Source organism: Ranitomeya imitator, chromosome 9, assembly GCF_032444005.1.
Source record: "Ranitomeya imitator isolate aRanImi1 chromosome 9, aRanImi1.pri, whole genome shotgun sequence".
NCBI lineage: Eukaryota > Metazoa > Chordata > Amphibia > Anura > Dendrobatidae > Ranitomeya > Ranitomeya imitator.
In genome coordinates, this window is record NC_091290.1 from 84,952,880 (window position 1) to 84,978,115 (window position 25,236).

At 48.8% G+C, this 25,236-nt stretch overlaps 1 protein-coding gene across 1 annotated transcript in view; it reads left to right on the forward strand.

The window, feature by feature from the left end:
- The window catches only part of EIF3M (eukaryotic translation initiation factor 3 subunit M), a 71,085-nt gene that overhangs the window by 20,145 nt on the left and 25,704 nt on the right, over positions 1-25,236 (forward strand). The window lies entirely within an intron of this gene.

A 25,236-nucleotide genomic window follows, 5' to 3' on the forward strand; every position in this document is an offset into this window, starting at 1 on the left:
AGGGAGAAGACGGCCGGACGGACACCGGGACGCCGGGTAAGTATAAGGGGGGGAGATTAGGGCACGGGGGGGGCATCGGAGCACTGGGGGGGGGCATCGGAGCACGGGGGGGGGGGGGGCATCGGAGCATGGGGGGGCGGGATCGGAGCACGGGGGGGCAGCCACACTCCGCCCACGCACTTCCGCCCGCTCCCCCGCACTTCCTGCTGCAGCGGTTCTGCACATCAAATCGCAGTAAAACCCGCAGATATATTTTTGATCTGCGGGTTTTACTGCGATTTTGACCTCACAATGGAGGTCTATGGGTGCAGAACCGCTGCGGTTCAGGAAAAAGAAGTGACATGCTCCTTCTTTTTTGCCGCAGCTATTCTGCGCGGCTTTTTAAACGAAATTACGGATCATGTGCACAGCAGTGACTGTTTTCCATAGGGTTACATTGTTATGTACCCTGCATGGAAAACAGCTGCGGAACCGCAGCGGCAAAACCGCTGCGGTTCCGCAGTAAAAAACGCACTGTGTGAACATGGCCTAATACTTGGTTGCACAACCTTTAGCCAAAATAACTTCGACCAACCACTTCCAGTAACCATCAATGAGTTTCTTACAATGCTCTGCTGGAATTTTAGACCATTCTTCTTTGGCAAACTGCTCCAGGTCCCTGAAATTTGAAGGGTGCCTTCTCCAAACTGCCATTTTTAGATCTCTCCACAGGTCTTCTATGGGATTCAGGTCTGGACTCATTGCTGGCCTCCTTAGAAGTCTCCAGTGCTTTCTCTCAAACCATTTTCTAGTGCTTTTTGAAGTGTGTTTTGGGTCATTGTCCTGCTGGAAGACTCATGACCTCTGAGGGAGACCCAGCTTTCTCACACTGGGCCCTACATTATGCTGCAAAATTTGTTGGTAGTCTTCAGACTTCATAATGCCATGCACACGGTCAAGCAGTCCAGTGCCAGAGGCAGCAAAGCAACCCCAAAACATCAGGAAACCTCCGCCATGTTTGACTGTAGGGATCGTGTTCTTTTCTTTGAATGCCTCTTTTCTTTATCGCTTCATTGGGGGACACAGATAACCATGGGTGTATGCTGCTGCTAGGAGGCTGACACTATGCAAAAAAGGAAAAGAACAATAGCCCCTCCCCGGCAGTATACACCCACCGACAGGCACTGAGCACCTCAGTTTGTGCTTAGTGTCTGTAGGAGGCGGACCTGGATCTCCCAGATCCGCAGCTAATAATTTTTTGCTTTCGTAGGTTTGTTGTGTTTTACTAATTATTTATTTTGTTTTTCAGATTCAACTTCTAGGGAATCAGGGTGTTAATTCACTCTGCCTTCCCATTATTAGCGGCTGAGCGAGCAGTGTGGTGTCACCCACATCGCTACACTCAGGCCTGCTGGCAGGACATTTCTCCCCTGTGCCTTCATTGGTGCCTCAGGGTGAGTTTGGTGGCCGTTCCTTGCCGAATTTCCTCCTCACCCCTCTCCTCGGACAGGGCTGAGAGGGAGACGGTAGTCACCAGTGGTGACCCTCCCCCCTTTTTTCCATAAGGGGGTTGATGCCGTCTCCTGGAGGAGGGTTCTTCTCTCCAGCGTCCCTGCCTTCCCTTGGGCCCCTGGACGACACTCATACAGCGCTGAAGATCAAGGTAATGAAGATATATCGGGGGAAGGGGATTGTTGTTTGTATTTCACGCTGGCTCCCTTCCCTCCCCTGGACCTGTCAGTGCTGCCCTGCCATCTATTCCATGCGTTGTTCATTCAGCGCCGCGGCTTCCCCTTTTTTACTTTCACTTTACCTCAGTTCGGGCCGATCGGCCACGCCTCCCATCGCCCGCTCTTTCTTGGCACCCAGTGATATCTTAACACAGCTCGCACGCCCCCTTCTGCCGCTGGACCTATCGGGTTTCTCTCTTCCCAGTCATCTGCTGTGCGCTTAACCACTCCCCCCCCCCCCCCCCCCCTTCCCCACGAGGCCTCTATTCCTCCTCCATCTTGGATTCTGCTTCCTATCCGGACGCTACTCCACTCGGGGGGGCACGGATACCGTCTCAGCTGCAGCTCTTTCCTTCCTGTACGGTAGGCTTTCATCCGTACCCTAGCACCCCCCCCCCTGCAGTATATCATATTCAGGAGGCAGCGCTGCAGTAGTTTAAGACTTACACAGGCAGAGCTTTCCAACCCTTTTTTCCAGGACGCCCCTCCTGACAGCACCCTGGAGGTCGTCCTCCTCCCCCTTGCTGGGACAGGAAACACACGAGAGTTCAAAAGGGCATGTCCCACCCCCAATCCTCAGTGTTTTTCCTGTCCCTGCAAGGGACTCACGAGAGAAGCTGCGCAAGCTTACCGGAGCTCAGGGGGATCGTGCGGCTCATCCAATACCCTTCCCCCTGTCAAGAGGCTGAGGGCAGAAACCCTCCAGAGGGGGGTCCCTCTGCTCCAAAGAACAGGAAGGGCGAGATCCTGTGGCGGCCGCTCCTCCCGGAGGGAGGCTCTCGGCCGCGATGTGGTTCCATGCGGCGCAACATCCAGAGTGGTGTAGCGTCTGACATGGCGTCTTCTGACGGAAGTCCCGGGGAACCGCGTCACTTCCGGTTTCGCAGCATCTGTTACCGTCACTTCCGGTGACGAGGTAAAGTGCGGGGAAAGTGTGTGTGCTCCAGCGTGAGACGCACAAGCAGCCGAATCGCTCCTAATCCAGCGTGGACCTGCTGCCAGGATCGTCATGGAAGGCACACCAGCAGAGGAAGGGGTGAGTGCGCATAGCGCTGTCCCCCCTATCCGCGCACTGATACTCCGGTTCATCCCATTACTTCTCCCTATCTTCTGTCATTTAAGGATAAGGGAACCCCCGCTGCCCCCCCTGCTCAAGTTAAGAAGTCCGGCAAATCATCTGGGAAAACCTATAGATGCCCTATATGCAACGTAAAGCTCCCGGACACTCATGCTAATACCTTGTGTGCAGATTGCACTTCCAAGGTTATGAGGGATGAACAGCCGACACTTCTGTCAGAGATGAGGTCCGTAATACGGGAAGAAGTTCAGGCTTCTTTGTCCAGTATGGTGGAGAGGTCCAGCCCGGGTCCCAGCCGCAAAAGAGCCAGACGGGAACGAGACATAAGAGAGCCAGAGTATAGCTCTGAGGACCAGTCTGACTCCGATAACTTCGCCTCAGAAGAGGAAGGGGAACTTCCTTCAGGGAGTCAGGACCACCAGAGAAAATACCTCTTCCAGGCTGAGGAGACGAATGAACTTGTGCAGGCGGTGCGGAGCACGATGCAGATTGAGGAGACATCTAAGCCTCAATCCAGGCAGGACCTAATGTTTGGGGGACTTATGTCACGTAGGCAGACAGTCTTCCCAGTTAGCGAGCATATCAAGGCCATGATACTGGAGGAGTGGAAGGGGGCAGAACGTCGGCTGGTTTTGACTAAAGACTTCAAAGCTCGCTTACCTTTCGAGCCAGAAGAAGTCAAACTTTGGGAGGAGATACCCAAAGTGGATGTCCCTGTGGCAAAGGTTGCTAAAAAGACAGCCATACCATTCGAGGACTCTTCAAATCTCTGCGATTCCATGGATCGGAAAGCCGACATACTGCTAAAAAGGGCTTGGGAATCTACTGCAGCCCTAATTAAGACCAATATAGCAGCTACCTCGGTAGCTTGGTCTATGTACCTATGGATGGGTCAATTGGAGGAACATCTATCCAATAAGACCCCCAGGGCTGATATATTAAGCTCCCTTCCTATCATGAGATCGTCCACGGCCTTCCTATCTGACATCACTGCTGAATCAGTCAGGTTCTCAGATAGAAACGGTTCTTTATCCAATGCGGCTAGAAGGGCAGTCTGGCTAAGATCCTGGTCGGGGGATAATGCCTCAAAAACCAAATTATGCTCTATTCCAGGGGCGAGAGTATTCGGTCCTTCCCTAGATACTATCTTAGAGTCAGCCTCTGATAAGAAAAAGGGTTTTCCAGAGGACAAACCAAAAAAGGGCCAGTCCTTTCGGAGAGGTTTTCCCTTCAGGAGACAGTCCGATTACAGAGGGGGTAGATCCAATAGAGGATTCGGTAAAGGTTTCCGTAACCAGGGCAATAGAAACAAGAGTTACTTCTTTAGCCCACCCTCAAAGCCTAATACACAATGACGCCACCCTTATAGGGGGAAGGCTCCGCCACTTTGCGAAAAACTGGGCCCGAGTCACCCAAAATCAGTGGGTTCTTCGGACTTCGTCAGAAGGTTACAGCATCGAACTTTCCTCCCCTCCTCCGGACAGATACATCGTACCTACGATGGTCATGCAAAACTCTCCCATGATGCTAGACTTAGAGGACATGCTTTCCTCAGATGTCATAATTCCAGTACCACCACTAGAAGTAGGATGGGGTCACTAGTCTTCCCTATTTTCTATAATGAAGCCTTCTGGGGACTCGCGCACGATAATAAATTTGAAGCCTCTAAATGCCTGGGTCAGGTACAAGAGGTTTCGCATGGAGTCCATACACTCTGCAATCCTCCTAATAGATCGTGACGCTGTGATGTGCACTCTCGACCTGAAGAGTGCCTATTATCAGGTCCCCGTCCAACCGTCATCTCAGAAACTTCTGAGGTTTGCGGTGGTGCTGCCGTCCGGGACCTGTCACTACCAGTTCCAATGCCTTCCGTTTGGGCTTGCCTCAGCACCTCGTGTGTTTACAAAACTGGTGCCCGAGAAACCAAGGGATCAAGATAGTCCCATATCTAGACGATTTTCTCCTGATCGCAAGTACACCAGAGATTCTGTCAGATCACAGGAACCGAACTGTGTCAGTGATGGAGCAGTTAGGATGGATCATAAACTGGCAGAAATCCGACCTGACTCCGGAATGCAAAAAGATCTTCCTGGGAGTATGTCTGGATTCGAGGAACAGGATATCTCTGTTACCCGAGAACAAGTTGGAGGCAATCCGGATCCAGATCAGGCTCCTATTAGAATGCAGAGCATCAATAAGAACGGCCATGAAAGTACTAGGTCTGATGACGGCTTGCATACCGTGTGTAAGATGGGCACAGTTCCATTCAAGACCTCTGCAAAGATTAATCCTTTCCAAATGGGACCGTCGTCAGTCTTCTCTGGACAGTTCTTTAAGGCTGACGTATCCAGTACGAAGATCTTTACTCTGGTGGAGACAACCAGAGAAGCTAAGAGTTGGGGTGTTATGGTCTACCAATCCCTACGTAGTGGTAACTACAGACGCCAGCGCCTGGGGCTGGGGAGCCCACCTAAAGGGCAGGATCCTACAAGTGGGGTGGCCAGCAGATGTCGTTCACAGCTCCTCCAACTTCAAAGAGTTGTATGCGGTCTGGGAGGCGTTAAGAAGGAACCTACACACCCTCAAAAATTGTCATATCAGGATACTATCCGACAATATTACAACGGTGTCTTTCCTGAAGCATCAGGGAGGCTCAAGACACTATCCGCTTCAGGAGCTTGCGGGAAGAATATTCCGTTGGGCAGAAAGATCAGTCCTATCCATTTCGGCAATCCACTTAGAAGGCTCTCAGAATGTCATAGCAGACTATCTGAGCAGAAGACGGGTATTTGCAACAGAGTGGGAACTCAATCAGGAGATCTTCCAAGATCTATGCCTTCACTGGGGAACTCCCAGTATAGACCTATTTGCAAACAGGAGGAACTCAAAGGTCTCAAGATTCTTCTCGCTGAAACCTCAAGATCTCCCAGAAGGGATAGATGCTCTGAGCCAGGAATGGACGGAACCTCTCTCCTACGCATTCCCGCCTCTTGCACTGATTCCAGCTGTTCTCAGAAAAATCAAAGAGGATCGTGCTCAAGTCATATTGATTGTACCATTTTGGCCGAGAAGGAGCTGGTTCTCTCTTCTGGTGGATCTGGCAATAGAGAGCCCAGTAGAGCTCCTTCTCAGGGCAGATGTAATCCACCAGGGTCCGGTGTACCACCCAAATCCAGAGAATCTCCATCTCTGCATGGATCCTGAAAGGAACATCCTGAAGGCAAGAGGGCTATCAGATCAGGTGATAGCTACTATAAAATCCAGCAGGAAGCCAGTCACATCGGCAATTTATTTGAAGATCTGGAGGCGTTTCTGTCTGGAGAGTGGCAGGTCTGAGGTTACGGCAGGTGCTCCCGACTTACCCAGAATTTTAGATTTCCTGCAGGCTGGGTTTGACAAAGGTCTCAAACCAAGCACTTTGAAAGTGCAGATCTCGGCACTTAGCTCTTTTTTCGACTATCCCCTAGCATCCCACCAGTGGATAGTTAGATTTATCAGAGCCACCCAGAGGTTGCGCCCTACCATTAGGCAATTGTCGCCGTCCTGGGACCTTAACTTGGTCCTCAAACTCCTCTGTAAAAATGTTTACGCTTCGGCTGATAGTATGCCCATTCCTGCCCTCACTCGTAAAACAGCATTTTTAGTGGCAATTACTACGGCTAAGAGGGTGGGGAAGATTCAGGCCCTGTGCACTAGGGACCCGTACCTTCAGATTAGAGAAGATAGTCTAATCCTTAAATTGGATCCCTCTTTTATTCCAAAGGTGGGATCGGTTAAAAACAGAAATCAGGAAATTGTGTTACCATCCTTCTGTAATAACCCGGCTAACGAAAAAGAAAGAGCTCTCCATTCCCTCGATGTCAGACAGACAGTTCTAGACTACATAGCAGCCACCAGCTCGTGGCGTATTGACCCAAATTTATTTATCTTATTTGGGGGGAAGAATAAGGGAAAGAAGGCCTCTATTGCTCGTTGGATCACTTTGGTGATCTCTGAGGCTTATCAGTCTGAAGGGCTCCCTCCTCCATGGGGTCTCCATGCGCATTCTACTCGAGGGATAGCTACTTCTTGGGCAGAGAGAGCAGGTGCCTCTTTTGAACAGATCTGTAAAGCAGCAACTTGGGCTAGCGCTAATACATTTTGTAGTCACTATAAGCTTGATGTTTTGTCTGGTCAACATACTACATTTGGGAGAAAGGTTCTCCAGGCGGTAATCCCACCCTAAGGAGGTGCTTTGGTACTCTCCAGGGTGCTGTCAGGAGGGACGTCCTGGAAAATAGGTATTAAGCTTACCGTTAATTATGTTTTCAGGAGTCCATACTGACAGCACTAGTAGTTCCCTCCCTGGTGATATCGTTATCCTCTATGTAAGAAAGCCTGACATGAGACGTATTATGTTCCTGGCCTAAAATGTATTGCATATTATGTTTGACATATGATGAAATATGTTCCTGACAGTTGATGTATATATTTATTTTCTATTAAAGTCTTTTCTGCATTTCCATGAGGTGGTTCTTGTTACAACACTGAGGATTGGGGGTGGGACATGCCCTTTTGAGCTCTCGTGTGTTTCCTGTCCCAGCAAGGGGGAGGAGGACGACCTCCAGGGTGCTGTCAGTATGCTCACGCTGCTAGAAAAAGTGGTCAGCAGGTCAGTCGTCACCCTTCTGCCAATCCTGCAGTCCGCCCACCATGTCTGCTCCGCAGGAAGCTTCCGAATCTCGGGATGAGTGCACTTCCCCCTCCCCCAGAGTGGGCAGTTGCTATGTCTCAGTCAGTCTCTGACTTGACTATAGTATCCCAATCTCTGGTCCAGGCGCTTGAACGACTTCCGCATCTAGCTACAGCCACCAGTGCTCCGACCGTCTCTCATGGCGAGTCGCACGCACCTGTTATCGACCCTCAGAAGAACGCGCCGGCCGTTCTAGAAAGAGGTCCCTGTCTGACTCCTCTTCCAGCTCTCCGGGTCCCTCAGCAGTTCCCAAGCTGCTCACCTCTTCCCAATTCCCCTCTTCGGAGGAGGTCCTTGGGCCGGACATAGATTCCCAGTCCGGGTCTGACTCAGACCAGACGTCTGGCATACAGGCTATTGTGGATAGCCAAGATGTGACTATGGGTACCGTCACACAGTGCAATTTTGATCGCTACGACGGCACGATTCGTGACGTTCGAGCGATATAGTTACGATATCGCAGTGTCTGACACGCTCCTGCGATCAGGGACCCCGCTGAGAATCGTACGTCGTAGCAGATTGTTTGAAACTTTCTTTCGTCGTCTAGTGTCCCGCTGTGGCGGCATGATCGCATGGTGTAACATATATCGTATACGATGTGCGCATAGTAACCAACGGCTTCTACATCGCACATACGTCATGAAATTATCGCTCCAGCGTCGTAGATTGCAAAGTGTGACAGCAGTCTACGACGCTGGAGCGATATTGTTACGATGCTGGAGCGTCACGGATCGTACCGTTGTAGCGATGAAAATTGCACTGTGTGACGGTACCCTATCTCCCAAACTCTTAAGCTTAAACAAGACGAGGATTCTTCTGTCTCCTTCAAACGGTTCAAGCGTCCTTCTCGCTCCTTTCCCAATCACGAGGAATTTGAGTCTACCCTGTCTAAGCACTGGGAACATCCTGAGAAGCGCTTCCCAGGCAGAAAACACCTGGACATATTATACCCGTTTAGTGCTGACCACCTTGCCAAATGGGCAGAATCTCCAAAGGAGGACCCGCCGGTTTCCTGTCTTTCATCCTAGACGGTCCTGTCCTTACCTGACGGTGCGTCGCTTAGACGCTACGGACAGACAGATTGAGACTCTAGCCAAATCAGCTTTCCAGGCATCAGGAGCTTCCCTCTGCCCCAGTTTCGCCTCCACCTGGGTGGCAAAGGCCATTTCCGCCTGGGCCAAAATTCTTTGACGAGGCATTTTGGCTTTGGCTTCACCACAGGAACTGGCTGATTTGGCGGACCAAATGGGCCACACAGGCAAATATGTTTTGGCTGCCTCTTTGGATGCAGCTGCCTGTTCCGCAAGGGCAAGCAGCAACATCATTGCTATACGCCACATTCTTTGGCTCAAAGCATGGAGCACAGATACAACTTCTAAGAAGTCTCTCACCAACCTAGCCTTTCTGGGTTCCAGACTCTTTGGCTCTCGCTTAGACCAGATAATTTCTGATGCCACGGGAGGAAAAAGTACTTCCCTCCCTCAGTCTAGACCAAAACATTTCTTCCATATATAGGGCCCTAGGCCTTTTAGGCACTTTCGTCAATTTCAGACCTCTGACTCCTCTTCCCAGCAGGAGCAACCTTCCGCTTCAGGAGAGCGGAGGAGACCCTCTTACAAGCCTGCCCCCAGATGGAGAACTAAGAGCCAACCTTTCAGGTCCTCTGGCTCCCGTTCCGATAGATTACGTTCCAAATGACGGGTCGCCCCCACCTGGAATGACTTCCAGGGTGGGAGGCAGACTTCTTTCCTTCCGGGACGCCTGGCTGTCTGTAGTCAGCGACGCCTGGGTCAGAGAGGTAGTTATCTCCGGTTACAAGATCGAATTTTCTTCCCTTCCGGAAGATCGTCTCTTCCTCCCTCGTCCACCAAGGCAACCGTCTCAACTGCCCGGTTTTCTTCAGGCGGTCTCTTCCCTGTTCACAGCTGGCAGTGTCGCTCCTGTGCCTTCAAACAAGCGTTTTTTGAGGTTCTACTTGAACCTCTTTGTAGTCCCCAAGAAGGACGGTTCCCTTCGCCCAATTCTGGATCTCAAGTTTTTGAACCGCCATGTTCGACTCCGTCACATCAGGATGGAGTCCTTGCGCTCTGTGATTGCCGCCATGGATCCCGGGGAGTTCCTGTGTTTGGTGGATATTTAGGATGCGTACCTTCATGTTCCTATCTGCGTACGGCACCAGAGGTACCTTCAGTTTGCCATCCAGGAAGAGCACTACCAATTCACGGCCCTCCCGTTCGGCCTGGCTTCGGCCCCCAGGGTCTTCACCAAGATCATGGCGGCGGTCATGGCCATCCTTCGTTCTAGGGGGATACTCATCATCCCCTACCTGGACAATCTTTTGATCAGGGGTTCTTCTCATCGAGACTGTGCGCAAAGCCTCCAGATCTCTCTGGACACTCTAACTCACCTCGGGTGGATCATCAACCGGGACAAGTCCTCTCTGATTCCCTGCCAGCGTCTGTCCTTCCTGGGCATGGAATTCGACACAAACTTGGCTCGGGTCTTCCTCCCACTAGACAAGTTCTCCGGTCTCTGCAAGGCAGCCCGATCTCTCAAACACCCAGCTCCTCACTCCTTCGGTTCTGCATGGCAGTCCTGAGGTCGTTCCCTTTGCCCAATTCCACACACGGTCTCTCCACTTGGAACACATCAACGACCTCACTGGACCGCCCCGTTCGTCTGCCTCGGCAGGTTCGGCAGTCACTGACCTGGTGGACCCTGTCTTCATCGCTCCTCAGAGGGAGGTCTTTTCTTCCGCTTCAGTGGCAGGTCAACACCACAGATGCCAGCCTGCTCGGTTGGGGAGCGGTCTTCCGACATCTCACAGCGCAGGTTCGCTGGACCCACCAGAAGGCTCTTCTTCCTATCAACTTACTGGACATAAGAGCAATCTTCCTTGCCCTACTCCACTGTTATGGTCATTTCAGCTGTCCACATTCCGGGTGTCGAAAACTGGGCAGCCGACTTCCTCAGCCGCCAGGGCCTGCCGGCGGGCGACTGGTCTCTCCATCCCTCACTATTCGACCACATTTGTCTTCGTTGGGGCACCCCAAACGTCGACCTCATGGTGTCTCGGATGAACCACAAGGTTCCTCAGTTTGTCGCCAGATCCCGGGACCCTCTGGCCATCAGCCACGATGCCCTGGTAATCCCATGGTCGCAGTTTGTTTCCTTACCTGTTTCCCCCACTTCCCTTGATCCCAAGGGTAGTAAAAAAGATAGTTAGAGGGGATTCCTGTCATACTCATAGCTCCAGACTGGCCAAGGCACCCCTGGTACGCGGAGCTGGCCAACATGCTTGCGGATACCCCTTGGAGACTCCCAGACCGCTCAGATCTTCTCTCACAGGGCCCACTCTTCCACCAGAGTTCTCATTCCTTCATTTAACGGCATGGCTGTTGAGGCCGCGGTTCTGAGGGAGTCTTTTTTTATTTTTTTTTTTCTTCATCAGGTCATACACACCATGATCAGACCCAGGAAGCCAGCTTCTTCTCGCATTTACCACAGGTACAGGAAGGCTTTCTTCCGGTGGTGCGAGACACATGACGTCTTTCCGATGACTTTTTCCCTTCCGGACTTTCTGGGCTTCCTGCAGTCGGGTCTCGACTCGGGTTTGTCCCTCAGTACCCTAAAGGGTCAAATTTCCGCCTTGTCCATTCTTTTACAAAGGGACTTGGCTTCCGTCTCTCAAGTGAAGACTTTTCTGCAAGGAGTTGCTCATCTTGCTCCTCCTTTTCGTCCTCCGCTGGAACCTTGCGACCTCCAATTTGGTTCTCAGTGCCCTTCAGACCGTTCCTTTTGAACCGCTTCAGGATGTCTCTTTTTCCTTTCTTTCCTGGAAGGTGGCCTTCCTCATTGCCATCACTTCAATTAGAAGAGTTTCCGAGTTGGCAGCATTATCCTGCCGCTCCCCCTTCCTGATTCTTCATCAGGACAAGGTCGTTCTAAGACCTGTCCCCGAATTTCTTCCGAAGGTGGTTTCCACTTTCCACATCAATGAGAATATCATTCTTCCTTCTTTTTGCCCTTCTCCTGTTCACCCCTTGGAGAAGTCTCTTCACAAGCTTGACGTTGTCAGGGCCGTTCGGATCTGTCTTTCTAGAACTGCCCATTTTCGCAAATCCGACTCTGTTTGTCATTGCTGAGGGTCGCCGGAAAGGCCTTCAAGTGTCCAAATCCACTATTTCTCGCTGGATTAGTTCTGCTATAACGGAATCCTACCGTGCTCGAGAGACACAGCCCCCTCCTGGGGTACGGGCCCACACCACCAGAGCTGTCGGTGCTTCCTGGGCTGTTCGTCACCAGGCCTCCGCTTTGCAGGTTTGCAAGGCTGCCACCTGGTCGTCTTTATATACGTTCACGAGGTTCTACAGGGTTCATACCCAGACCTCGTCAGATGCAGGTTTTGGTAGGAAGGTACTGCAGGCGGCGGTCACACACCAGCCGACCTGAGCCCTTTTCTCGCTTCCTTTCTATCCACCCTTTTCCGGGACTGCTTTTGGACGTCCCAAGGTTATGTGTCCCCCAATGAAGCGATAAAAAGGGATTTTTGATACTCACTGTAAAATCTTTCTTGGAGCCTTCATTGGGGGACACAGCACCCTCCGTGGTTATTTGTTCTTGGTACCGTGTTTGGGCCTACAAGTCCTGATTGAGTTGGTACTCATGTGTTCTCAGTTATGGTTGTTTCTCCTACTGCTTTTTTCACCAACTGAGGTGCTCAGTGCCTTTCGGTGGGTGTATACTGCTGGCGAGGGGCTATTGTTCTTTTCCTTTTTGCATAGTGTCAGCCTCCTAGCAGCAGCAGCAGCAGCAGCAGCATACACCCACGATTATCTGTGTCCCCCAATGAAGGCTCCAAGAAAGAGATTTTACGGTGTGTACCAAAAATCCCTCTTTTTTTTCTTCTGTAAACTCTATGTTGATGCCTTTGCCCAAAAAGCTCTACTTTTGTCTCATCTGACCAGAGAACATTCTTCCAAAACGTTTTAGGCTTTTTCAGGTAATTTTGGCATACTCCAGCCTGGCTTTTTTATGTCTTGGCGTAAGGAGTGGGGTCTTCCTACCATACAGTCCCTTTTCATTCAGACGCCGACGGATAGTACGGGTTGACACTGTTGTACCCTCGGACTGCAGGGCAGCTTGAACTTGTTTGGATGTTAGTCGAGGTTCTTTATCCAACATCCGCACAATCTTGCATTGAAATCTCTTGTCAATTTTTCTTTTCCGTCCACATCTAGGGAGGTTAAAGCCCATGGCACTGTGGCTAAACTTATTGATGACACTGCGCACGGTAGACACAGGTACATTCAGGTCTTTAGAGATGGACTTGTAGCCTTGAGATTGCTCATGCTTCCTCACATTTGGTTTCTCAAGTCCTCAGACAGTTCTTTGGTCTTCTTTCTTTTCTCCATGCTCAATGTGGTACACACAAGGACACAGGACAGAGGTTGAGTCAACTTTAATCCATGTCAACTGGCTGCAAGTGTGATTTAGTTATTGCTAACACCTGTTAGGTGCCACAGGCAAGTTACAGGTGCTGTTAATTACACAAATTAGAGAAGCATCACATGATTTTTCGAACAGTGCCAATACTTTTGTCCATCCCTTTTTTATGTTTGGTGTGGAATTTTATCCAATTTGGCTTTAGGATAATTCTTTTTGTGTTTTTCATTTAAGACAAATTTAAATGAAGATAATAATAATAACAACAAAGAGTTTGTGTTTGCAATCATTTTCTGGAAGAAACTGATTATTATCGGACAGAATTGCAGGGGTGTCAATACTTTTTGGCCACAACTGTACCCTCATCTGAAGCCTCTGACGCACACTACTGCATAGGCATAATGTGTGTACATAAGGGCCATGTGCTCCAGGAGCTTTCTTGCACCTATGATGTATGTAGCATGAAGTAAATATAAAATGAGACCTCTCATCTTTTACTGTTCATACATCCTTACCTTGTGGTATTATTGAAGGGAACCTGTCACCCCGAAAATCGCGGGTGAGGTAATCCCACCGGCATCAGGGGCTTATCTGCAGCATTCTGTAATGCTGTAGATAAGCCCCCGATGTTACCTGAAAAAGGAGAAAAAGACGTTATATTATACTCACCCAGGGGCGGTCCCGCTGCTGGTCAGGTCGGATGGGCGTCTCCGGTCCGCTCCGGCGCCTCCTATCTTCTTTCCATGACGTGCTCTTCTGATCTTCAGCTCCGGCGCAGGCGTACTTTGCTCTTCCCTGTTGAGGGCAGACAAAGTACTGCAGTGCGCCGGCCCTCTGACCTTTCCGGCGCCTGCGCACTGCAGTACTATCCTCTGCCCTCAAGAGGGCAGAGCAAAGTACGCCTGCGCCGGAGCCGTGGCTGAAGATCAGAAGAGGACGTCATGGAAAGAAGATAGGAGGCGCCGGAGCGGACCGGAGACGCCCATCCGACCTGACCAGCAGCGGGACCGCCCCTGGGTGAGTATAATATAACGTCTTTTTCTCCTTTTTCAGGTAACATCGGGGGCTTATCTACAGCATTACAGAATGCTGCAGATAAGCCCCTGATGCCGGTGGGATTACCTCGCCCGCGATTTTCGGGGTGACAGGTTCCCTTTAAGGCTACTTTATTCAGTCGCCATGACAACGAGAGAGGGGATCCGCCCTTCAGGGACAGGAAACCTCAGACATAAAAAGGGCGGCATCTCACTCCCCCGCCAGTTGGTTTCCTGTCCCTGACAGTGGAACCTCTTCAGGCAGACCTTTTTTGAAGAAGGTTGAAGAAAGAAGTCTTCCCACTCCTGACAGGCCGGATCAGGTAGCGGGGGTCCCCTGCCTCGGCCTAGTCAGGAGGCCGGTAGCACCACACGGCAGGGGGACTGTTAGTGTCGGTGAGAGCAGGAGGAAGCAACCCCAAGGGGTTAGCTTCTAGGTGTCACATTACCTTGTGAGTATACGCCGCCGTGTCTACGTGGCCTCTGGGGTCTGTCCACTCCTGCCTTGGTGGTCCGTCTTGGCCGGGGGACGCTGCCGTCCTCTGTTCGGCGCGTCTGCCCTCGGCGCCGCAGCTGTGACCGGAAGGGGCGTGTCCGGATGACGCAGCGAGCGGCGCCGGGCGGTGACGCGGCCGCGCACGCGCGGTAGCGTTCTTTCGCCGGCTAATGGCGGCGCCCAGGGGCAGGGGGAGGATACTGGCCGCAGGGAGTTCGGCGCTCAGCGTGGGGCACGGCGTGCAGTGGCCAGAGCCTATCGGTAGTTAATACCGATCGTTGACACCTGGAGGAAGCCCTGCTGACCCCCATCCGGGGGTGGTACCCAGGGGGATGTATTTAAGAGCCGCACAGATGCCCATCCTGGTTCCTGTCCATTTCCTAATGGAGTCACCGGAGGGAACTCCGCAGCTGTGCGGTGAACAGCAGCAGCCTTTGGAGCAGCCACAAACAGGAAAGTCTCAGAGAAGCTCCCAGCGGCGTTCCAGTGGCAGTAGTCGTGCTGGTGGAGCTAAAGCTGCTCAGAGGTCCACCAAATCCTCGGGCTGTAGGAATTCTCCGGCCAAAGAGGACCCCCCGATCACGGTACCGTTTACTTCAAGGATGGGTAAGTGAGCTACGTGAAAGTACGCTTTCTGATTGGTGTCCCTCCTTGTATTCCCTCTCTCCTTATTTAGGGGAAAAAATGTGCCTCCAAAGCTAAACATAGGGAGTGTGCCGTTTGTACAGAGCCTCTCCCAGATGGGCATAAAAAGAAGCTGTGCAGATCCTGCATACAGCACTTAATCGAAGAGGAGGCCCCTGACCTGACGTCTACCCTTAGGGACATGGTCAGACAGGAGATCAGGGACTCCTTAAAATCCAGTTCTCATAAGAAACAATCTAAGAAGAGAATACTAGGTTCATCCCCTGTATCAGAGATGGATTCCGATAGTGTGAGCTCGGATTCTCATCCATCATCTTCATCATCAGAGGACGTAGAGTCTAGCCGAACATGTTTATCATTAGATAGGATTAATCATCTGGTGAAAGCTGTCAACAACACCATGGGGATTGAAGAAACTCAGCCAGAATGCTCCATTCAGGACATTATGTTCAGGGGCATAGACCGTAAATCCCGAAGGGTTTTTCCTGTGGTGGAGAAAATCAAGTCTCTGATTATGAAGGAGTGGAAGAAGCCCGAAAGAAAGGGGTCACTTCCGCCAGCATTTAAGAGAAGATACCCGTTCGAGGAAGAAGCTTCAGCTTCTTGGGACAAAGTCCCGAAGTTAGACGCAGCAGTGGCCAAAGCATGCAAAAACTCTTCTCTTCCATTTGAAGATTTAGGTAACTTAAAGGACCCGCTCGATAAAAAGGCTGATGTGTTCCTTAAAGGAGCTTGGGAGACTTCTGCGGGATCCCTGAGACCGGCAGTGGCGGCTACTTGCACAGCTCGGTCCTTGATGGTGTGGATAGGCCACCTGGAAGATCAACTTAAGGATAAAGTTCCTAGAAGTGAAATCCTATCATCTATGCCCATGATCCAAGATGCTGCAGCCTTCCTTTCGGATGCATCAGCGGATTCGGTCAGGCTGGCCGCAAGATCCTCAGCCTTATCCAACGCAGCCCGCAGAGCACTTTGGATTAAATGTTGGCCAGGTGATTTACAAGCTAGGTCAAGGCTATGCGGCATCCCTGTGAAGGAGTTCATCTGTTCGGTCCGGTACTTGATGAGCTGCTTGAGAAGGCGGGCGACTCTAAGAAGCGGTTCCCTCTATTAAGAAAACCTTTTTATAGGCGTGACTACAGCAGGGGATGGTCTTATCGCCGCAGATCTGATAGAGAACCAAATAGAGATTCATCCAGATATTACGGCAGCAGCAGAAGAAGAGGTAGGGGGTATATGTTTAACACCCCTCGGGACTCGAAGAAAACTCAATGACTAGCGGTCCAGGTGGGCGGTAGGCTTTTAGCTTTCTACCCAGCCTGGTTGAGGATCACCAACAGTCCATGGATACTCAGTATCATTAAAGAGGGATTAAAGTTCCAGTTTCATCAGATCCCTCAGGACAAATTTAAACTAACTCCTATCCGTTCTTCTCCTGCAGAACAGTTGGCGTTGGAGTCAGAAGTTCAGGATCTCAGACAAAAGGGGGTTCTTATTCGGGTACCCACGGAAGAGCGAGGTAGGGGGTTCTATTCCCCGTTATTCTTGGTAAAGAAGCCAGATGGGTCATACCGTACCATTATTAATCTGAGAGGCCTGAATGAATTCTTGCTAATCCCATCCTTCAAAATGGAATCTGTGAAAACGGCAATAAAGCTTCTTTTTCACGAGTGCTTCATGGTGGTCTTAGATCTAAAAGACGCCTATTACCATGTTCCGATACATGCAGATCACCAGCGTTTTCTCAGGGTGGCGATTTCTCTTGCCGGCACAGTGGAGCACTTCCAATATCAGGCACTCCCCTTTGGTGTTGCAGTCGCACCCCGGGTCTTTACTAAGGTTATGGTAGAGGTTATGGCACACCTTCATGAGCAAAACATACTGATAATTCCTTACTTGGATGACTTACTGATCGTGGGGCATTCAAAGTTACACTGTAAAGAGCAGTTAGAGAAAGTGATGGTAGCACTTCGTAACTTAGGTTGGATTGTCAATCTTAAAAAATCGCGTCTTCAACCCTCCACATCACAGCAGTTTTTGGGTCTTATTGTAGATTCAGCTCAGCAGGAATGTCGCCTGCCAGACTCAAAAGTCGATGCTATCCACCGGCTGGCCTCTAGAGCAATTACAAATCCCGTAGTCTCCTTAAGAAGTGCTATGTCTCTTTTGGGGTCACTTACTTCTTGTTTTCCGGCGGTGATGTGGGCACAGTTTCACTCTAGGTCTCTTCAGTGGGATGTTCTACGTAATTTTCGGCGACTAGGCGCCAACCTAGATAAGAAATTCACTCTATCCGTAGAGGCCACGGTTTCACTAAGGTGGTGGACGCACATCCCTAATCTGCGTAAAGGGGTACCTTGGACATATCAGATATCACGAGTAATAACAACTGATGCTAGTCCCACGGGGTGGGGAGCACATTGGGAAAATAATTACGTTCAGGGTCTATGGTCCCGATCTGAGCAGGACTCGTCTTCCAATCTGAAAGAATTGATGGCGGTGGAACGCGCCTTGGATAGGTTTCTTGTACCTCTACAGGGTAGACATGTTAGAATACTCTCTGACAACCAGGTGACAGTTGCTTATGTGAACCGCCAAGGAGGCACACGGTCTACGTCATTAATGAACGTTACAAATCGTATTTTTCAGATGGCCGAAAATCACCTACTCTCCCTTACGGCCCTTCATATAAAGGGGAAACTAAATACCATGGCCGATTACTTAAGCCGCAACGAGCTCAAACAAGGGGATTGGTCTCTAAAACCGGCTGTCTTCAATCAGATCGTACGGTTGTGGGGATGTCCAGAAATAGATCTGTTTGCCAGTCGAGGAAACAAGAAGCTCCATCAATTCTGTTCCCTAGACCCAAGAGACAACCCGTACGCAATCGACGCTCTTCTGATCTCCTGGAACTTCAGTCTCGCCTATGCGTTTCCCCCTCTGAATCTAATTCCTTTAGTTCTGAGGAAGATTCGGGAAGACAAAGCCCGAGTTATATTAATAGCTCCATTCTGGCCCAGAAGGTCTTGGTTCCCATGGTTAAGAAGCATGTCCATTTCCCAACCATGGATTCTCCCAGAAATTCCAGACCTCCTCTCCCAGGGTCCAGTTTTGCATCCACGAGTAGCCAACTTACATCTGACAGCGTGGAACTTGAAAGGTCACTTCTGAAAAAGAAGGGATTCTCTCAGAACCTTGTAAATACGCTGCTTAACAGTAGGAAAGCCTCCACGACTAGCATTTATGTTAGGATATGGAGGAAGTTCCTATCAAGCTCAGGAGCACAGATCGATCAGAAACCTGATATTGCTCAGATCCTAGAATTTCTACAGAAGGGCCTAGATTTAGGCTTAGCCACCAGCACCCTTAGAGTTCAGGTTTCGGCTCTAGGGGCACTATATAATTCCAACATAGCTAGTAATCACTGGATAACAAGGTTTTTCAAAGCGGTCACCAGATCCAGGCCGGTTATTAAACAGAGAATAGTTCCATGGGACCTAAATCTTGTGCTCTCGGCTCTAACACAAGCTCCGTTCGAGCCCATTGACTCTATCCCGATCAAGATCCTGTCTGTCAAAACAGCCCTCTTAGTTGCCCTCACATCGGCAAGAAGAGTTAGTGATCTGCAAGCATTGTCCAGGCAGCGTCCGTATATGCAAATTACGGAAGATAGAGTGGTGATGAGGCCTGACCCTCTTTATCTTCCAAAGGTCGCGTCAAAATTTCATAGGTCCCAGGAGGTAATCTTGCCTTCATTTTGTCCTAATCCCTCTAACAATAAAGAACAGAGATTTCATTGTTTGGACGTGCGTAGATGCCTTCTCAGATATATTGCAGTAACAGACGCCTGGAAAAAAGATCATTCCTTATTTTTATCCTACCAGGGAGTTAGGAAGGGGCTTAGGGTATCAAAGAATACGCTAGCCAGATGGATTAGGGAGGCCATATTTCTTGCTTATACCGCAGGTGGCGTGGAAATTCCAGAAGGCATAAAGGCACACTCCACTCGTGCGGTAGCCACATCTTGGGCTGAGAGGGCAGAAGTGTCGATTGAAGACATCTGTAAGGCGGCCACATGGTCTTCTCCATCCACCTTTCTTAGACACTATAGGTTAGATCTAGGTGGCTCCTCCGACCTCACGTTTGGGAGAAGGGTGCTGGAGGCTATTATCCCTCCCTAGTCACTTTTCACTTCTCTGAAAGTCTCTCGTTGTGCTGTCATGGCGACTGAATAAATACGTACGCTACTCACCTGGTAGCAGTGTTTTTTCAGGAGCCATGACAGCACCCTTATATTCCCTACCCTCTTTGTTTATGGGTTCAACACTTCCTTTAGAAAATTCCTAAGTTTATTCACTGGGTGAATTGTACCATATATTAATATTGTTTATGTGCTACTAACCTAGAAGGTCCTTTCATACTCTGTAAACCAACTGGCGGGGGAGTGAGATGCCGCCCTTTTTATGTCTGAGGTTTCCTGTCCCTGAAGGGCGGATCCCCTCTCTCGTTGTGCTGTCATGGCTCCTGAAAAAACACTGCTACCAGGTGAGTAGCGTACGTATTTCACACATCAGGTTTTTTGTGTCAGACTAAATCCGGCTAATGTTGTAAAATGGATCAGTCTTTTTTTTTTTAACCCCTTACCGACATCGGACGTACTATACCGTCCAATGCCGGCTCCCCTGCTTTGATGCAGGGCTCCGCGGTGAGCCCGCACCAAAGCCGGGACATGTCAGCTTTTTTGAACAGCTGACATGTGCCCGTAATAGGCGCGGGCAGAATCGCGATCTGCCCGCACCTATTAACTAGTTAAATGCCGCTGTCAAACGCAGACAGCGGCATTTAACTACCGCTTCCGGCCGGGCGGCCGGAAATGACGTCATCGCCGACCCCCGTCACATGATCGGGGGTCGGCGATGCTTGTGAATGGTAACCATAGAGGTCCTTGAGACCTCTATGGTTACTGATTGCCCGTCGCTGTGAGCGCCACCCTGTGGTCGGCGCTCACAGCACACGTGCAATTCTGCTACATAGCAGCGATCAGCAGATCGCTGCTATGTAGCAGAGCCGATCGTGCTATGCCTGCTTCTAGCCTCTCATGGAGGCTATTGAAGCAGGGCAAAAATTAAAAAAAAAGTTTAAAAAAATGTGAAAAAAATAAAAAAAACATAAAAGTTTAAATCACCCCCCTTTCGCCCCAATCAAAATAAATCAATAAAAAAAATATCAAATCTACGCATATTTGGTATCGCCGCGCTCAGAATCGCCCGAGCTATCAATTAAAAAAAAGTATTAACGTGATCGCTAAACAGCGTAGCGGGAAAAAAATTCGAAACGCCAGAATTACGTTTTTTTGGTCGCCGCGACATTGCATTAAAATGCAATAACGGGCGATCAAAAGAACGTATCTGCACCGAAATGCTATCATTAAAAACGTCATCTCGGCACGCAAAAAATAAGCCCTCAACCGACCCCAGATGATGAAAAATGGAGACGCTACGAGTATCAGAAAATGGCGCAACTTTTTTTTTTTTTTTTTTTAGCAAAGTTTGGAATTTTTTTTCACCACTTACATAAAAAACAACCTAGTCATGTTTGGTGTCTATGAACTCGTAATGACCTGGAGAATCATAATGGCAGGTCAGTTTTAGCATTTAGTGAACCTAGCAAAAAAGCCAAACAAAAAACCAATGTGGGATTGCACTTTTTTTGCAATTTCACCGCACTTGGAATTTTTTTCCCGTTTTCTAGTACACGACATGCTAAAACCAATGATGTCGTTCAAAAGTACAACTCGTCCCGCAAAAAATAAGCCCTCACATGGCCAAATTGACGGAAAAATAAAAAAGTTATGGCTCTGGGAAAGAGGGGAGCGAAAAACGAACACGGAAAAACGAAAAATCCCCTGGTCATGAAGGGGTTAAACTGATGCGCCGGATCCGTTTTTTTTTTTTTTTTAAATCCGAATCCGGTGTACCTTAACCCCTTTACCCCCAAGGGTGGTTTGCACGTTAATGACCAGGCCAATTTTTACAATTCTGACCACTGTCCCTTTATGAGGTTATAACTCCGAAACGCTTCAACGGATCCTGGTGATTCTGACATTGTTTTCTCGTGACATATTGTACTTCATGATAGTGGTAAAATTTCTTTGATAGTACCTGCGTTTATTTGTGAAAAAAACGGAAATTTGGCGAAAATTTTGAAAATTTCGCAATTTTCAAACTTTGAATTTTTATGCAATTAAATCACAGAGATATGTCACACAAAATACTTAATAAGTAACATTTCCCACATGTCTCCTTTACATCAGCATAATTTTGGAACCAATTTTTTTTTTTGTTAGGGAGTTATAAGGGTTAAAAGTTGACCAGCAATTTCTCATTTTTACAACACCATTTTTTTTTAGGGACCACGTCTCATTTGAAGTCATTTTGAGGGGTCTATATGATAGAAAATGCCCAAGTGTGACACCATTCTAAAAACTGCACCCCTCAAGGTGCTCAAAACCACATTCAAGAAGTTTATTAACCCTTCAGGTGTTTAATAGGAATTTTTGGAATGTTTAAATAAAAATGAACATTTAACTTTTTTACACAAAAAATTTACTTCAGCTCCAATTTGTTTTATTTTACCAAGGGTAACAGGAGAAATTGGACCCAAAAAGTTGTTGTCCAATTTGTCCTGAGTACGCTGATACCCCATATGTGGCAGTAAACCACTGTTTGGGCGCATGGGAGAGCTCGGAAGGGAAGGAGCGCTATTTGACTTTTCAATGCAAAATTGACAGAAATTGAGATGGGACGCCATGTTGCGTTTGGAGAGCCACTGATGTGCCTAAACATTGAAACCCCCCACAAGTGACACCATTTTGGAAAGTAGACCCCCTAAGGAACTTATCTAGAGGTGTGGTGAGCACTTTGACCCACCAAGTGCTTCACAGAAGTTTATAATGCAGAACCGTAAAAATAAAAAATCATATTTTTTCACAAATTATATTTTTGCCCCCAATTTTTTATTTTTCCAAGGGTAAGAGAAGAAATTGGACCTCAAAAGTTGTTGTCCAATTTGTCCCGAGTACGCTGATACCCCATATGTGGCAGTAAACCACTGTTTGGGCGCATGGGAGAGCTCGGAAGGGAAGGAGCGCCGTTTGACTTTTCAATGCAAAATTGACAGGAATTGAGATGGGACGCCATGTTGCGTTTGGAGAGCCACTGATGTGCCTAAACATTGAAACCCCCCACAAGTGACACCATTTTGGAAAGTAGACCCCCTAAGGAACTTATCTGGATGTGTGGTGAGCACTTTGACCCACCAAGGGCTTCACAGAAGTTTATAATGCAGAGCCATAAAAATAAAACAAAATTTTTTTCCCACAAAAATTATTTTTTAGCCCCCAGTTTTGTATTTTCCCTAGGGTAACAGGAGAAATTGGACCCCAAAAGTTGTTGTCCAATTTGTCCTGAGTACGCTGATACCCCATATGTGGGGGGGAACCACCGTTTGGGCGCATGGGAGGGTTCGGAAGGGAAGGAGCGCCATTTGGAATGCAGACTTAGATGGAATGGTCTGCAGGCGTCACATTGCGTTTGCAGAGCCCCTAATGTACCTAAACAGTAGAAACCCCCCACAAGTGACACCATTTTGGAAAGTAGACCCCCTAAGGAACTCATCTTGATGTGTTGTGAGAGCTTTGAACCCCCAAGTATTTCACTACAGTTTATAACGCAGAGCCGTGAAAATAAAAAATCTTTTTGTTTTCCCACAAAAATTATTTTTTAGCCCCCAGTTTTGTATTTTCCCAAGGGTAACAGGAGAAATTGGTCCACAAAAGTTGTTGTCCAATTTGTCCTGAGTACGCTGATACCCCATATGTTGGGGTAAACCCCTGTTTGGGCACACAGGAGAGCTCGGAAGGGAAGGAGCACTGTTTTACTTTTTCAACGCAGAATTGGCTGGAATTGAGATCGGACGCCATGTCGTGTTTGGAGAGCCCCTGATGTGCCGAAACAGTGGAAACCCCCCAATTATAACTGAAACCCTAATCTAAACACACCCCTAACCCTAATTCCAACGGTAACCCTAACCACACCTCTAACCCTGACACACCACTAACCCTAATCCCAACCCTATTCCCAACTGTAAATGTAATCTAAACCCTAACCCTAACTTTAGCCCCAACCCTAACTGTAGCCCCAACCCTAACCCTAGCCCTAACCCTAGCCCTAACCCTAGCCCTAACCCTAGCCCTAACCCTAGCCCTAACCCTAGCCCTAGCCCTAACCCTAGCCCTAACCCTAGCCCTAACCCTAGCCCTAACCCTAACCCTAGCCCTAGCCCTAGCCCTAGCCCTAACCCTAGCCCTAACCCTAGCCCTAACCCTAGCCCTAACCCTAGCCCTAACCCTAGCCCTAAACCTAATCCTAGCCCTAACCCTAGCCCTAATGGGAAAATGGAAATAAATACATTTTTTTTTATTTTTCCCTAACTAAGGGGGTGATGAAGGGGGGTTTGATTTACTTTTATAGCGGGTTTTTTAGCGGATTTTTATGATTGGCAGCCGTCACACACTGAAAGACCCTTTTTATTGCAAAAAATATTTTTTGCAATACCACATTTTGAGAGCTATAATTTTTCCATATTTTGGTCCACAGAGTCATGTGAGGTCTTGTTTTTTGCGGGACGAGTTGACGTTTTTATTGAAAACATTTTCGGGCACGTGACATTTTTTTATCGCTTTTTATTCCGATTTTTGTGAGGAAGAATGACCAAAAGCCAGCTATTCATGAATTTCTATTGGGGGAGGCGTTTATACCGTTCCGCGTTTGGTAAAATTGATAAATCAGTTTTATTCTTCGGGTCAGTACGATTACAGCGATACCTCATTTATATCATTTTTTTATGGTTTGGCGCTTTTATACGATAAAAACTATTTTACAGAAAAAATAATTATTTTTGCATCGCTTTATTCTCAGGACTATAACTTTTTTATTTTTTTGCTGATGATGCTGTATGGCGGCTCTTTTTTTGCGGGACAATATGACGCTTTCAGCGGTACCATGGTTATTTATATCTGTCCTTTTGATCGCGTGTTATTCCACTTTTTGTTCGGCGGTATGATAATAAAGCGTTGTTTTTTGCCTCGTTTTTTTTTTTTTTTTCTTACGGTGTTTACTGAAGGGGTTAACTAGTGGGACAGTTTTATAGGTCGGGTCGTTACGGACGCGGCGATACTAAATATGTGTACTTTTATTGTTTTGTTTTTTTTATTTAGATGAAGAAATGTATTTATGGGAATAATATTTTTTTTTTTTTTTCATTATTTTGGAATATTTTTTTTAATTTTTTTTACACATTTGGAAAATTTTTTTTTTACTTTTTTACTTTGTCCCAGGGGGGGACATCACAGATCAGTGATCTGACAGTTTGCACAGCACTCTGTCAGATCACTGATCTGACATGCAGCGCTGCAGCCTTCACAGTGCCTGCTCTAAGCAGGCTCTGTGAAGCCACCTCCCTCCCTGCAGGACCCGGATCCGCGGCCATCTTGGATCCGGGGCTCGAGCAGGGAGGGAGGTGAGGAGACCCTCGCAGCAACGCGATCACATCGCGTTGCTGCGGGGGGCTCAGGGAAGCCCGCAGGGAGCCCCCTCCCTGCGCGGTGCTTCCCTGCACCGCCGGCACATCGCGATCATCTTTGATCGCGGTGTGCCAGGGGTTAATGTGCCGGGGGCGGTCCGTGACCGCTCCTGGCACATAGTGCCGGATGTCAGCTGCGATAAGCAGCTGACACCCGGCCGCGATTGGCGGCGCTCCCCCCGTGAGCGCTGCCGATCGCTATGACGTACTATCCCGTCCAGGGTCAGATAAGCCCAGGGCACCTCGACGGGATAGTACGTCTAAGGTCACAGAGGGGTTAATGCGGAGAGAGAGATACTGTGAAAAACCTGATCAGGACGCCGGATTCTTCTTTCACACCTCCGTTTCATCTGTTTTTGGCCAATTCCATCACTGTGCGTTTTTTTCCGCCAGACAAAAAAGCGTTGCAGTGGACGTTTTGTCTGTCCGCCGGAAAAGACTATTTGGACGGATCC